Raw genomic sequence first — 14652 nt, forward strand, 5'->3', positions numbered from 1 at the left:
ACCCAAGCTAGAAACCTACGAATCATGTTAGACGACAAACTTGCCATGACAAACCAGGTCAACTCTGTGACCTACACTGGTTACCACATCCTGAGGATGCAGCGAAAAATCTTGAAGTGGCTGCTAAGGAACACCAGGGAAACAGTCTGACAGGCACTCATAACCAGCAGACCTCACTACAGCAAGGGACTCTGCGCTGGAATCACCAAACAGCTCCTGAACAGACTTCAGACCATCCAGAACGCAGCTGCAAGAGTCGTCCCCAACTTCCGAAGCTGCTCCCAGAGCACACCACACCTCAGAGAACTACACTTGCTCCCCCTACACAAAGGCACTCAATTCACACTCCTATCGCACACATACAAAGCACTGCCCTACATCGGCCCGCATACCTCAACAGTGGCGTACACTTCCACCATCCCTTCCACCATCCCTCCATCCAGACGTGGCTGCTTGGCCGGACTCTCAGACACATTCCCCACATACACAACAGGAGAGCAGTAGTTTGGGCCTTCCGGACACCTCCCTCAAGGCATAGACCGACCTCCACAGACAACAGAGCCTCCTCATCACATCTTGAGTTCCACAAGAAGCTGAGGACCTATCTGTTCTCCGAGGAGTCCTCCACCTGCCCACCTGCAAAGCGCCTAGATGCCCTCACCTGCGCCTAGTGGGCCATGCAAATACACATAACACTGCAGTGTACACTGCCAGTGGGCCCAAGTGGAGCTGGGGAGAGGGTTTGTGGGCCTCTCTGTCAGGACGCGCCCTTTAAAGACTGCAGCCAATAACCAGGGGCCAGTCGTAAAGGGTGGGTGCTTTCACCCCTCCAGGCCAAACATGGGACACCTTTGGGGTCCTCTTTACCCCCCAGCTCACTTCTATCGTGCGGGTTGAGCTGATGGCCGCAGTCTGAATTTCTCATTCAATATTGTAGTTACAGACTTCATATCAGCAAATGTAAAGTAACAACATTTGACAGTAACAATAGTTTAACCTTTTGTTTAGTGAAAAGATTCCTGGGACAAAAACGGAATTACTACCTCACCCCGATAATGACTCATTTCTTAGTGGACCCTCGTAGTGGCTGAACTGGAAGCGGGCCAGGTTTCACCAAACTCTGGGCAATGGGGCGATGGCCTGAGTATTGTACCAATATATAGGGAGGTTACCTGCCTTAATATTTCTATAGGGTCCTCAAGAGGGGTCCCAATGCCAGTACACCAAAAACCGGCACTGACCAATGCAATAATGTTCCAACAATCAGAATATTTTATCAAAATAGTTTTTCATTTTTACTTTCATATTATCGAAATGAATTAATCAAACTTTTGAAGAATAAATATATACCACAATTACACTAAACAATACATTATAACATATACATAGTCCCACACGCCTCAATCAAGATAGTCAGTCATACTAGCATACATTGCGATTAACACAGACATTCACATTCTACAACACACAATTTCATAATGTCAACAAGTGCATCAGGATGGTGCAACTGCCACATGACGATCAGACGACAAGTTCTTATATGTCATCATCCACGGGTCGGGGTAGTTACAATCCAGCTACCCGGGACAAGTTAAACGCCAACGCGCGTTTCGGTGTCTAGCCCCAGCAGGGGCAACACCTTCATCAGGGCGAGGATGGACAAGTGGTGTGGGACAGACAAACACACCTAAATATTGGTTCTTCTTATTCCCCCTGCTCTACCTGACTTTTATTCGCTGTCAGGGGTCCCCCTTCTTAGTGGCTGAGTATTGTACCACCCACTGTCTGCTGCCCCCCAGCCACACCCTCTTTCTATTTATTATAATTTCCGCAGAGACCTAAAAACTTGGTTAACTCCCTCTTCTTACGTGGGTCCGATGGCGCCGGGAAACCTCTGGGTAGCTGTGCGCCTTAGAAATTTAATAATAATAAAAAGCCATTACGATCTCGGTACCCATGCTGTGCCCCCCCCCCTGTCTTTATTGCCTAAAGGGCCCTTACTCTAACGGTTCTTACGCTTTTCACTTCTGTGGAATGAATTATTACCAGAGCGCTCGGGGACCCCCACTGAGTCATTATTGGAAGGGGACCCCATGACCAAGCAATTTTTATGATTTGAACCTCAAAACGATACAGAAAATACAAAAACAGGTATACACCATACAAATGCTCAAGTATTTAAATATTTTATTAAATTAATAATAAAATATAGAAAAATATTTCACGTTTCAAATTTGCTTCTTTATTTGTACATACTTTATTAATTTAAATGTATTAATTTTAATATATAATTTCACGAAACAGTCGCAGACCCCCTAAATAGCGCTCACGGACACTCAGGGGCCCTCGGACCACAGGTTGAGAACCCCTAACAAATTTGACCCAGCACTTTTTTTCGACATTAAAAGGCTCACTGTGCAGCATCCTAGAAGCACCGCCGTTGTGGCGCTTTTTGTGATGTACCGATGGCGTACAAAAATGCGGCATTTTGCGCCCTATTACAAAGTGACGCATCTAGGCAGATGCGTAACTTTGTAAATCCCTGCGCCACATTATACCTCAGTCAGGTATAATGTATGCAGGATGGGCGTTCCCCCACATCAAAGACTCCTAGAAATGGTGCAGCGAAATCTTTCAGATTTCAGTGCGCCACTTCTAGGACGCCACTGCGTCAAAATCTTATGCCTGTCACTCGGGACTTGCCCCATGTGTAATGACCCATTGCTGGAGCTGCGTCACATTTGCGACATACTCCAGCAATGCGTCGTTACTGCGCCTACAGATACGTCAGAAATACAGACGTATCTATAACTCCTTGCGACATGGAGCACCGTACATTAAATACAGCGCATCCATTGTGTCGCAAGGAGGGCGCACTGAAAAGCAGCACTGTTTTACCTCAGCGATGCAACAGGTTTTCATAAATGAGACCCTGTATTTTTTTCAAGTGTAACTTTTCTCACTTCTCAACCTTCCCAGCCGAAAGTTAAAACTTCATAAACACCATCTTACCTCTCCGTGCTCTTCTCACACTGTTCAAGCGGAACCAGTTCCTGTTACTTTGTTACTCTACGTCAACTCTGGTGTCAATGCACCAACGCAGAGCAGCGATGTAACAAGTGCCTGTTATGAGCTGGGGGAGACAAGATAGCGGCTGCAAAGTGCTAACTTGGAGCTCTTACAGTTGGAAAAAAGTGGTGTCAATTACACTGTAAAAAACAAAATACCGTGGGGCTTATTTTCAAGCCCCATGCTCCGCGGGTGCGTCACATTTTGTGATACACTGATGGTGGATTTTGCTGCCCCATATTTACAAGGGCAGCATAAGCCATACTGTGTAGCTTTTCCTGTCCTTCTAAATCCAGCCCCTTTACACGCAGCACTTTGCGTGAAATGGGCGTTCCATGGGTGTTTCTGTGGGTGCTCCCATGCAACACCCATGGAACATGACACATTACCAGATTTACCAGAAATCGTGAATCTGGAAATGCGTCTGAATGCTATGCCTCCAAAGGGGAGACGTAATGAGGCACAATGAGGAAAAATGTATTCAATCAATCAATCATTTGTAGAGCACACTACATACCCGCGAGGGTCTCAAGGTGCTGGGAGGGGGGTCGCTACTGGTCAAACAGCCAGGTCTTGAGTAGCCTCCTGAAGGTCAGCAGGTCTTGGGAACTGTCGAAGGCTCAGTGGGAGGGTGTTCCAGGTCTTGGCGGCGAGGCGGGAGAAGGATCTACCGCCGGTGGTTGTTCTACGGATGCGAGGGACGGTGGCGAGTGCGAGGTCGGCTGAGCGGAGCTGGCGGTTGGGGATGTAGAAGGAGAGTCGTCTGTTGAGGTAGGCTGGGCCGGTCTTGTGGAGGGCCTTGTGTGCGTGGATGAGGAGCTTGAAGGATAACCTCTTGTTGACGGGGAGCCAGTGCAGGTTTTTCAGGTGGGGGTTGATGTGGCTGTAGCGTGGAGCGTCGAGGATCAGTCGTGCAGAGGCATTCTGGATGCGTTGCAGACGTTTGATGAGCTTGGTCGGGGCTCCCGCATAGAGGGAGTTTCCGTAGTCTAGTCTGCTGCTAACGAGGGCCTGGGTGACTGTTCTTCTTGTGTCTGTCGGGATCCACCTGTAGATCTTGCAGAGCATGCAGAGGGTGTCAAAGCAGGAGGAGGAGACGGCGTTGATTTGCTTGGTCATGGAGAGCGTTGAGTCGAGGATGATTCCCAGGTTGCGTGCGTGGTCAGTGGGTGTCGGGGTGCCCTCAGTGCCGTCTGCCACCAGGAGTTGTCCCAGGCTGAAGGGTTGGAGCCGAGGATGAGGACCTCCATCTTGTCCGTGTTCAGCTTCAGTCGGCTGATCTTCATCCAGTCGGCGACGGCCTTCTTTCCTTCGTGAAGGGTGGATTTGGCGGTGATGGGGTACTTGGTGAGGGAGAGGATCAGTTGAGTGTCGTCCGCGTTGGAGATTATGTTGAGGTCGTGCTGTCGGGCGACATGTGCGAGCGGGGCCATGTAGATGTTGAACAGTGTCGGGCGGAGGGAAGATCCCTTGGGTACGCCGCAGATGATCTCGGAGGCTTCGGATCGGAATGGGGGGAGGCGGACGCTCTGCGTTCTGCCAGAGAGGAAGGAGGTAGTCCATTCCAGAGCCTTGTCTCGGATCCCTACGGCGTGGAGGTGTGCAGTGGCAGACAGTGTCGAATGCGGTGGAGAGGTCCAGGAGCATGAGGGCTGCAGTCTCACCATTGTCCAGCAGGGTCCTGATGTCGTTGGTGGCAGCGATGAGGGCAGTCTCGGTGCTGTGGTTGCTGCAGACCCCTGACTGGGAAGGGTCCAGGATTCTGTTTTCTTCAAGGTATATGGTTAGCTGTCTGTTGACAATCTTCTCGATGACCTTGGCCGGGAACGGAAGCAGAGAGATGGGCCGGAAGTTCTTGAGGTCTCTAGGGTCTGCCTTGGGTTTTTTGAGTAGGGCGTTGATCTCGGCGTGTTTCCATCTCTCTGGGAAGGTCGCGGTCTCGAGGGAGAGATTGATGACGTTGCGCAGATGGAGTGCGATGGAGCTGCTGGCTTTGTTGAAAATGTGGTGCAGGAGTGGGTCTGATGGGGAGCCGGAGTGGATTGTGCTTATGGTTATGATGGTGTCATCGAGGCTCACGTTGGCCCAGGCTAGCAGGGGGTCGTGGTCGATGGGGTGCAGGGAGTCTGTTGTGTGGATGTCTGTTGGGGCTGTCTGGGTGTTGAAGCTGTCGTGGATGTCTGCTATCTTGCGGTCGAAAAAAGTGGCGAGGGTGTCGAACAGGGCTTGCGACGGCAGGATGTTGTTGTGTTGGAGCTGGGGTTGGAAAGTTCCTTCATGATGTTGAAGAGCTCCTTGCCATTGTGTGCATTGTTGTCAAGGCGGTCTGTGAAGGAGGTCCTCTTGGCAGTCCTGATGAGGTGATGGTGGTTGCGGATGGCATCCTTGTGGGCTGCGTGGCTGTCCGGAGTCTGCTCACTGTGCCATTTCTTCTTTAGTTTCCGGCAGGCTCGTTTGGAGGCTAGGAGTTCTGGGGTGAACCAGCTGGCCCTCTTGCTGGTGTCACTGTGGGAGGGTTTCTTCAGCGGGGCGAGGGTGTTGGCGCAGTTGTCGATCCAGCGTCTGAGGCTGCGGGCAGCGTCGTCGGTGTTGGAGGGTTCGGTGGGTGGGCTGAGAGCGAGGTTTGCGTGTAGTTGGTCTTCAGTGATTTTGCTCCAGCAGCGGCGGGGGATCTGTTGGGTGGGGTGGTGTGTGGTGGGTTACTGGAAGGTGAAGTGGATGCAGCGGTGGTCGGTCCAGTGGAGTTCGGTGGTGTGGCTGAAGGAGACGTGGGAGCTTGAGGAGAAGATGGGGTCGAGCGTGTGGCCGGCAGAGTGGGTAGGCATTGTGACAAGTTGCTTCAGTCCGAGGTTGGCGAGGTTATCGATCAGGGTGTTTGAGTTGCTGTCGTTGTTGTTCTCAAGGTGAAAGTTCAGGTCTCCGAGGAGGACGTAGTCGGTGGAGGTCAGGGCGTGCGTGCTGATGAAGTCGGCGATGGTGTCGCTGAACTGGGGTCGGGGTCCGGGGGGTCTGTAGACGAGGGTGCCTCTGAGGGTGGAGTTGGGGTCTGTGTGGAGCTGGAAATGCATGTGTTAGGCAGTGATGAGAATGTCGTTGCTGCTGGTTGAGACCCTGATGCTGTTCTTGTGGACGATGGCGATTCCTCCTCCGACTCCGTTGGGGCGGTCTCTGCGGGTGATCTTGTAGCCGTCTGGGATGGCAATAGCGATGTCGGGTTCGAAGGAGTTCTTCATTCAGGTCTCTGTCAGGAAGGCGACATCCAGGGATGAAGTGTCGAGCAGGTCCCAGAGCTCGACGGCATGTTTGCGTGCGGAGCGGGTGTTCAGTAGGATGCATCGGAGGTGATTGTGGTCTTTCTTGGCTGGTGGTTGGCGCCTCTGAGGCTGGTGTAGCTGCAGTTCCGGCAGGTGAAGGGACCCTGTGTGCGTTTCGGGGCGGCTTTGAAGCAGGTGTGGGTCCGTCCGGAGTTGAGAGCGTGGAGTGTGCAGGCATCGTAGTGGCGGTGGTTGTCGTGGTGGGTGCGGGGACCAGGGGTTCTGGCGCTGGGCGCGGTAAAGGCGCGGACGGGCGCAGATGGGCTTGCCTTAGGCGCACCTTCGGCACGCCAGTGGCTCGGCCGCCATATATTGGGAGGTGGGAGGAAAGAGCAGCTGTGAGGTGGGAGGCAGGGCAGGAGCAGCGAATGGGCAGTTAGGGGGGCAGGGACGCAGGGGACGCTGCGGCTGGAGCGGGAGCGGTGAGGGGCGATGAAGGGAGCAGAAGGCAAAAGGGCACCAAATTACAACAGGGGCAGTGAGGGAACAGAAGGCAAAAGCGGGCACAAAATTATGGGGCAACGAAGGGAACAGAGGCAAAAACGGGCACAAAATTACAGGGCAACAAAGGGAACAGAGGCAAAAAACGGGCACATAATTACGGGACAATGAAGGGAACAGAAGGCAAACACGGGCAGAGAAACACTGGGACAGCGAGGGGAACAGAAGGAAAAGAGGGCGCAGACCAAGTACAGGCACCGGGGGAAGACAGACAACAGTAGTCACAGACACCAAATAACAATAAGGCAATGCAGTAAGATACAGATGGTGATACAAATCTAGCAGCGGCAGCTGGGGCAAGAACACACAGGCGGTGCTGTGCGGAGGGGGAGCGACCTACCTAGCAGGGTCAAGGGTCGCTCTCCTCACCGCGCAGCGGCCGCCATATATGGGGAGGTGGGAGAGAGGAGCAGCTGGAAGGTGGGAGGCAGGGCAGGGCAGCGAATGGGCAGTCAGGGGGGCGGGGACGCAGGGGACGCAGCAGCTGGAGAGGGAGCAGTGAAGGGCGATGACGGGAGCAGAAGGCAAAAGGGCACTTAATTACAGGGGCAGCGAGGGAACAGAAGGCAAAAGTGGGTACAAAATTACGGGGCAAAAAAGGGAAGAGAAGGCAAAAAACGGGCACAAAATTACGGGGCAACAAAGGGAACAGAGGCAAAAAACGGGCACAGAATTACGGGGCAACGAAGGGAACAGAGGCAAAAAATGGGCACAAAATTACGGGGAAACGAAGGGAACAGAAGGCAAACACAGGCAGAGAAACACGGGGACAGCGAGGGGAACAGAAGGAAAAGAGGGCACAGACCAAGTACAGGCACTGGGGGAAGACAGACAACAGCAGTCACAGACACCAAATAACAATAAGGCAATGCAGTAAGATACAGATGGTGATACAAATCTAGCAGCGGCAGCTGGGGCAAGAACACACAGGCGGTGCTGTATGGAGGGGGAGCGACCTACCTAGCAGGGTCAAGGGTCGCCTTGTTTTTTTCCCTCTTTCTATGTGTGCTGCATTCTGCAGAACACATATAACGAGGAAATCACCTCTGGTGATTTTTTATGTGAATGAAGGAGTCCCTTTCTGCACATCAACAATCATTAAACAAGCATTTGCAATGCAATAGGTCTCGCATTCACGCAAGTTTGAGCTATTAGCATTGTAAATTACAATGCCTATTATTTATGTTTTAGGTTTTAAAACATAAATAAAAGGCATTGTCATTTAAATACTAATAGCTTAAACTCTCGCAAATGCGAGACCTATCGCGTTGCAATAAAAGGCCTTCTCGACCACTTGTTAGATTGTAAATATCAGAGGAAGAGGGCGGCCTATTACATCTTCAAAATCGTGATAATTAGTGCCGTAAAAAAGATGTGTAAGTGTTGTAAATTACATAGACACAATGTGTGAAGTGAGAGTTACATATGATCCGAGTATAAACACTCACAAAGCACTCCAACACCTTTTGCTTTGTGATTACACTGTTGCGGTTCAGGCAGAAGAGCGGTGGGGGGGCTATTTCATACCCTCTCCGTGATTTGAGTGTGCAGTCTGGCATTGCCTAACGTCATTGCTATCTTTGGCCTAATAAAAAACACTCCAGCTGTGGTAGGGTCCTGGCTTCACCTCCTGGTGCAGGGCGGGCTGTTCTTTATGGCAGGCATGGAGGGAGGACGGTATGGTCTCAGCTGCAGCTCTGGCCTTGTACAGTGCTCCTGCTCTTACTAGAGAGTGAGAGGTGCTGAGGTGGTGTTATCGGTATTGGCGGTGGTGGTGTTGGTGGTGTTGGTGGTGGTGGTTGTATTGGTGGTGGTGGTACTGGTATTGGTAGTGGTACTGGTATTGGTGGTATTGGTGGTGGTGGTATTGATGGTGGGGTATTGGTGGTCATGATGGTATTGGAGGTGGTGGTATTGGTGGTAGTGGTATTGGTGGTGCAGGTGGTGGTATTGGTATTGGTGGTGGTATTGGTTCAGGTGGTGGTGGTATTGGTGGTGGAGGTGGTATTGGTGGGGGTGGTATTGGTGGTGGCGGTGGTATTGGTGGTGGTGGTATTGGTGGTAGTATTGGTGATGGTGGTATTGGTGGTGGTATTGGCAGTGGTGGTATTGGTGGTGGTGGTATTGGTGGTGATGGTATTGGTGGTGAGGGTATTGGTGGGATTGGTGGTGGTGGTATTGGTGGTGGTGGTATTGGTGGTGTTATTATTGGTGGTGGTATTGGTGGTGATGGTGGTGATGTTGGTGTTGGTGGTGGTATTGGTGGTGGTAGTGGTGGTGTTGGTGGTGGTATCGGTGGTGGTGGTATTGGTGGTGGTGGTTGTATTGGTGGTGTTGGTATTGGTGGTGGTGGTATTGGTTGTGGTGGTGGTATTGGTGGTGGTGTTGCTAGTGGTATTGGTGGTGGTGGTATTGGTGGTGGTATTGGTGGTGGAGGAAGTGGTATTGATGGTGGTGGTATTGGTGGGAGTATTTGTGGTAGGTGTGGTATTGGATGTGGTATTGGTGGTGGAGGTGGTGGTATTGGTGGTGGTATTGGTATTGGTGGTGGTAGTAATGGTGGTGATGGTATTGGTGGTGGTGGTATTGATGGTGGTATTGGCATTGGTGGTGGTGATGGTATTGGTGGTGTTGGTATTGGTGGTGGTGGTTTTATTGGTGGTGGTGGTATTGGTGGTGGTATTGGTGGTGGTGGTATTGGTGGTGGTATTGGTTGTGGTATTGGTGGTGGTGGTATTGGTGGTGGTATTGGTTGTGGTATTGGTGGTAGTAGTATTGGTATTGGTGGTGGTGGTGGTATTGGCGGTGGTGGTGGTATTGGTGTTGTTAATAAAACACTTTTGAAAACAACCCGCCAGTTGGCTTTAGTACCGATGACATGTAACACAGATGTGCTGTTGTCAGCTTCAGCCCATTAGCGCAGGATTATGTGCTACCTGGAATTCACATGACTTAATTCACTAATCATTTCTTAATCCATTTTACTTCGGGGGTGAAACAGACACAAGATAATGCCGGTTAAAGTGATTGAAAACAGGCGCCTGTGTTACGGGGGCAGCTGTGCTGCTTAAAAAACACACACACGGTTTCAGCTGAAGCAGCACACGTCCGGCCTGCAGTAAGAGAATCTCAATAAAGAAAATAGTGCTTACAGACTAAGTAACAGGTCCCGTGTAAGAACCGAAGTAAAAGGGCCAGTTGCCATGAGAGGGACAAATGAAGAGAAAGCTGTACTAAGGAGGGACTAACAAGCCTATTAACGAATTTGACGGCAGCATTTACGAAAGACAATGACACAAGCCAATGAAAAATATGGGAAGAGAGTGGGCGCAGCTTCTCTCCCGTACTCTACTACAGCAGTCTCGCAGAGCGGGCAGCGCATGCGCGCTGCTGCTAGGCTCGGCCTGAGCATGACGGTTTGCAAGTTCTATGTGTGCTAATGCAGCACACGTAGAAGTTGAAAAACGCCATTTCAGATTGTTGATGTGCAGGAAGGGACGCCTAAACAATCATCCCCGTGACGCAGGCATCCTTGCACCATGGCGCAAGGGTGCCTGCGTCAGCGCATGGCAGCATATTGTGCGCCAGCGCAGGGGAGAACAGAGGCATACCTCATATCCTTGTAGATATGACGCATCCATGTGCTTTGAAAGTGCCGCAGAGTGGCGCCGCCAAGGGGCTTGCAGTGCCGTGATACACGCTTTTTTGGAAATGTGGCCCTGTATGTTTCTGGGATTTTTTATCATGGGCACTCAGTGCCCAACACGAATTCCTGGGTGGAATGTCCCTGTGAAGTGTGGGGTATGGTGCACCCCGAGTATCTTTGGGTGACCAGCCCCCTTTCAGTATACGTTTTCCAGATAAGTGGAGGTGGCATAATTGATTTTCACAAAATGACAGCGCAGATTTGCTTGAAAAAATATTGATAGAATTGAAAATATTAAGATTTATTTTTGCTGTGTTTTCTAACAAGATATTTTCAACTATAAATATGTGTGTTTACTGTCGGCAAAGAAAATGCAGTTTTCTTCCACCAGAATATTCGGGCAATAAAGGGGGTTGGCAGATGGGCACGGAAACATTATTTTGAGTGAAACCAAAACAAAAAGATGCGTTGCTGAGCAAATGGATGCGGGGACATTATTGCGTTATTAGCAACGAGAGAGATCTCCCAGATAGAAAATGAAAAAACACATCGTTAGATATGACAAGGATCTTGAAATAAATATGACTTCGGAGGGTTCTGCGGATTGTGAAGCGAGCTGGCGCCTGCCCTGGGTCCATGGAGGCCGTGGCTGGTGCTCCGACTCCAGGCTGGTGTTGACTGTCCTTATCTTCTGCAGCTGCCCCTGCCTTGGCACACACTTGGCTCCCCTTCTGCCCACGCGCCAGGCATGCTTACACAGGGTGCCTGGCACGCTTGGCCTCCGTCAGCACCCAGATGTTCTGCTGCCCACCTCTCGGCTCTCGCAGATGTTCCCTTTGTCCGCTCTGCCGAGGCGTGGGCGCACGCGCAGCGCTTTGTTTAATCATTGGAGTTGGCACGGGGCCACTTGGCACCGCTGCAGATGTCAGGCCGTGGGCACAGAGCTGTGCAGACTGTGCTTGAGGCTAAACTTAGCGCCCTTACATGCAAAGATAAGCCGGGAAGAGGCCTCCGTGCGTGTCTGCCACCCCCGCCTCATGTGTGGCAAGGAGGCACGGCGTAGCCTCCCTCCATGTGTGCCAAGGGACCCCAGAGAGACAAACTGAAGACTTCCTTAGGTGTCCCAGCGCTGGTCCTACTCTGAGGGGGGGGGGGGGGGCGGGGGGTGCAGAGTCAGCCGCCCCCTGCAGCCCAATGAGAAAGATTTCTCATAATCAACATTCATATTTTGTGAGTTTCAGAGGAAACCGGCAATGGGGCTAGGCTCTCAGAGAAGAAGAAAAATGTAAATATATATATGATGAAATACCCCCTGCCGTACATTATGAGGATAATGCACGTCACCAAAGAGTTCTGTGACCACACAGGGGAGCGAGGCTGAAGAACATGACACTGTGAGAGGACTTTCAATACCCTTTTAATGTACAACAGAGAGTATTTTATTCCTTATAATACATGGCCACACCGCCACCCTTTACAAAAAATGCTTAAATCTTTGGCATTTTGCTTTCTCATGTTCGTTCGTGAAAAGAACAATAATAAAAGTGGAATCTGTGCTGTAAAATTAAACACTAAAGAGGACGAAGTCCCATCACCCACCGAGTTGGCACGCGTCATCATTTGGGACCTCAAGGAGCTACAACTCCTTGCTAGTGTCAAAAGGAGGAGCTCACGGATGTTTTAAATGTGAAAACAGAGGACTAGATCTCCTAAATATCGTTGAAGCTACCTGAAGTGTGCTGAAAAAAAGTGTGATACGCGTGCAGTGTATACAAACAGTGTATTAAAATTGACTACCCAAAGAAAAATATGTTTATTCAGTATCTCAGGGTGTCAAGGAGTAAAAAACATGAAAGCGTGTTCTCGGTAAGTATCCGAACACGCTAATAACAAATGCGGTCTACATGTTTCAGCCAACTAGGATCTGACAATATGATCATGGCTTTCTTCTGGACCATATGATGATACTACTGCAACAAAAAATAAATGAAGTGCAAAGTGTCACAAATGCAAAAGATAAAAGGAACGATACAACCAACTAGTATACCTGCGTATTCAAAGATAGGCAGAACTGCGGGGATACAAGGTAATCACCCGCAAAAAGTCGGGGATAACACCCTCCACTCTGGGTAACAACTCAGGGCATGAGGCAACGCTCTGTCTGTCGTTACCCCGGACGTTCTTCCTGGTTGTTCCCTCCACTCCACCCTCCACCCGTGGTAACAACGGGGTCTGCGTCTGCTGAGATGTGGAGCGTCCATCTGTGTATGCTAAGGCACGGGGTCTGCGTCTGCTGAGATGTAGAGCATCCATCTGTGTATGCTAAGGTACGGGGTCTGCGTCTGCTGAGATGTAGAGCATCCATCTGTGTATGCTAAGGTACGGGGTCTGTGTCTGCTGAAATGTGGAGCTTCCATCTGTGTATGCTAAGGTACAGGGTCTGCGTCTGCTGAGATGTGGAATGTCCATCTGTGAATGCTAAGGCACTGGGGTCTGTGTATGCTGAGATGTAGAGTGTCCATCTGTGAATGCTAAGGCACGGGGTCTGCGTTTGCTGAGATGTGGAGGGTCCATCTGTGTATGCTAAGGTACGGGGTCTGCGTCTGCTGAGATGTGGAGCGTCCATCTGTGTATGCTAAGGTACGGGGTCTGCTTCTGCTGAGATGTAGAGCGTCCATCTGTGAATGCTAAGGCATGGGGTCTGCGTCTGCGTCTGCTGAGATGTGGAGCGTCCATCTGTGAATGCTAAGTTACGGGGTCTGCAGTAGATCCATAGATCTTTGAGTTATAATCATTTAGCTTCAGTAGCAAGGGACGGGGCTAAGTTACCCTGTCCTATAAAATAACAGGACTTCTCATGATATATGGATTGTTAACCATGCTAACAGTATTTGTAATATGCATTTGTTTTCTAATTGTGGCATGTATACTGCACTTCAGAGCACAATAGTTTGAATAAGTATTCTAAGCTTCCTTTGTGTCTCCTTTCTATCTTATTGGGAACAAGTACGAGTGAGAGAGCGAAAGGGTGCTTCCTGTTACCCCGATCCCTGAGAGAGTCGAGAGTGTTGTGTTCTGAGGTGCCAATTCACTTGTTTCTCTGGTAAGGTTAGGAGTGCAGGTGAGGCAATATAGCTAGTCGGACTCTGACTCATGGACACTGAGGTGGTATGGTGTCTCAGTCCCTACATACTGATGTTCTATGGTTCTGTTCCAGAGCAGAATCCCTGCAACAAAGACAAGATGGTGCATAGATGAGCACATGAGACAAAATGTAGATGGCTTAATAAATATTAACAATGTCCTTGGTTTCAGCTGAGGAAGCTCAATTTTTACAATTCACGCCTTGGGCGCCAAAGCTCATTTTCTCCCGGAGACACAGACATCCGCTGAGCAGAGTTAGCACGAGCTGGAAAAGATGGCTGTTACAAGTTACCATTGTCAGACATTTGCATTTTAATTTCACAAAGAAAAAAAGGACTAACCAAGATTATACAAGGTAACTGCTCAAACAACCGAAAGAGAACTCTCTATAAAGGGAATCTGGAGAAAAAAATATTTTACTGTTTCAATTTAAATCAATGACAGATGCTGTTAAAATCAGTATCTGTGGCATTCGGTGGTAGTCAGTGGGTAACGTTCACAAAGGACTCAAGGTGAAGAACCAGGGCCTTATGGGCCTGGCGGCGCAGGGCACGCATTAATCTTCTGAGTTCACCTGCTTTGTTGAACAGAGACACAGGACACTCTGTTGAGCGTAGAAGATCAGGTTTATCAGCTGCAGCTAAGTACAGTTGTCCCAGAAGTACATTCGGTATGTTCTTAGGAGACTGCCACTTTACTCCATGGCGCACAATCTTTTATAGCACATAGATTCACCAAGAACACTCTCAATGCATACATGGTTAGCCAATGAGAAGAGTTTGAAAACAAGATATAACCAATAAGAAAAGTTTGAAAACAAGATATCAAGTAACCCAAATAAAACCTCTTTTCCAACTGTTTTTGTCACCCCTCCCCACAAGTTAATCAGTGGTAGTGTCTACAACTCAACTCACAGGTGGCAGGACACATTTGTAGGCTTTGGAGGACAGTTGTGAAATGAGAGAATACAAGTAGAGA

Source organism: Triturus cristatus, chromosome 3_1, assembly GCF_964204655.1.
Source record: "Triturus cristatus chromosome 3_1, aTriCri1.1, whole genome shotgun sequence".
Lineage (NCBI taxonomy): Eukaryota > Metazoa > Chordata > Amphibia > Caudata > Salamandridae > Triturus > Triturus cristatus.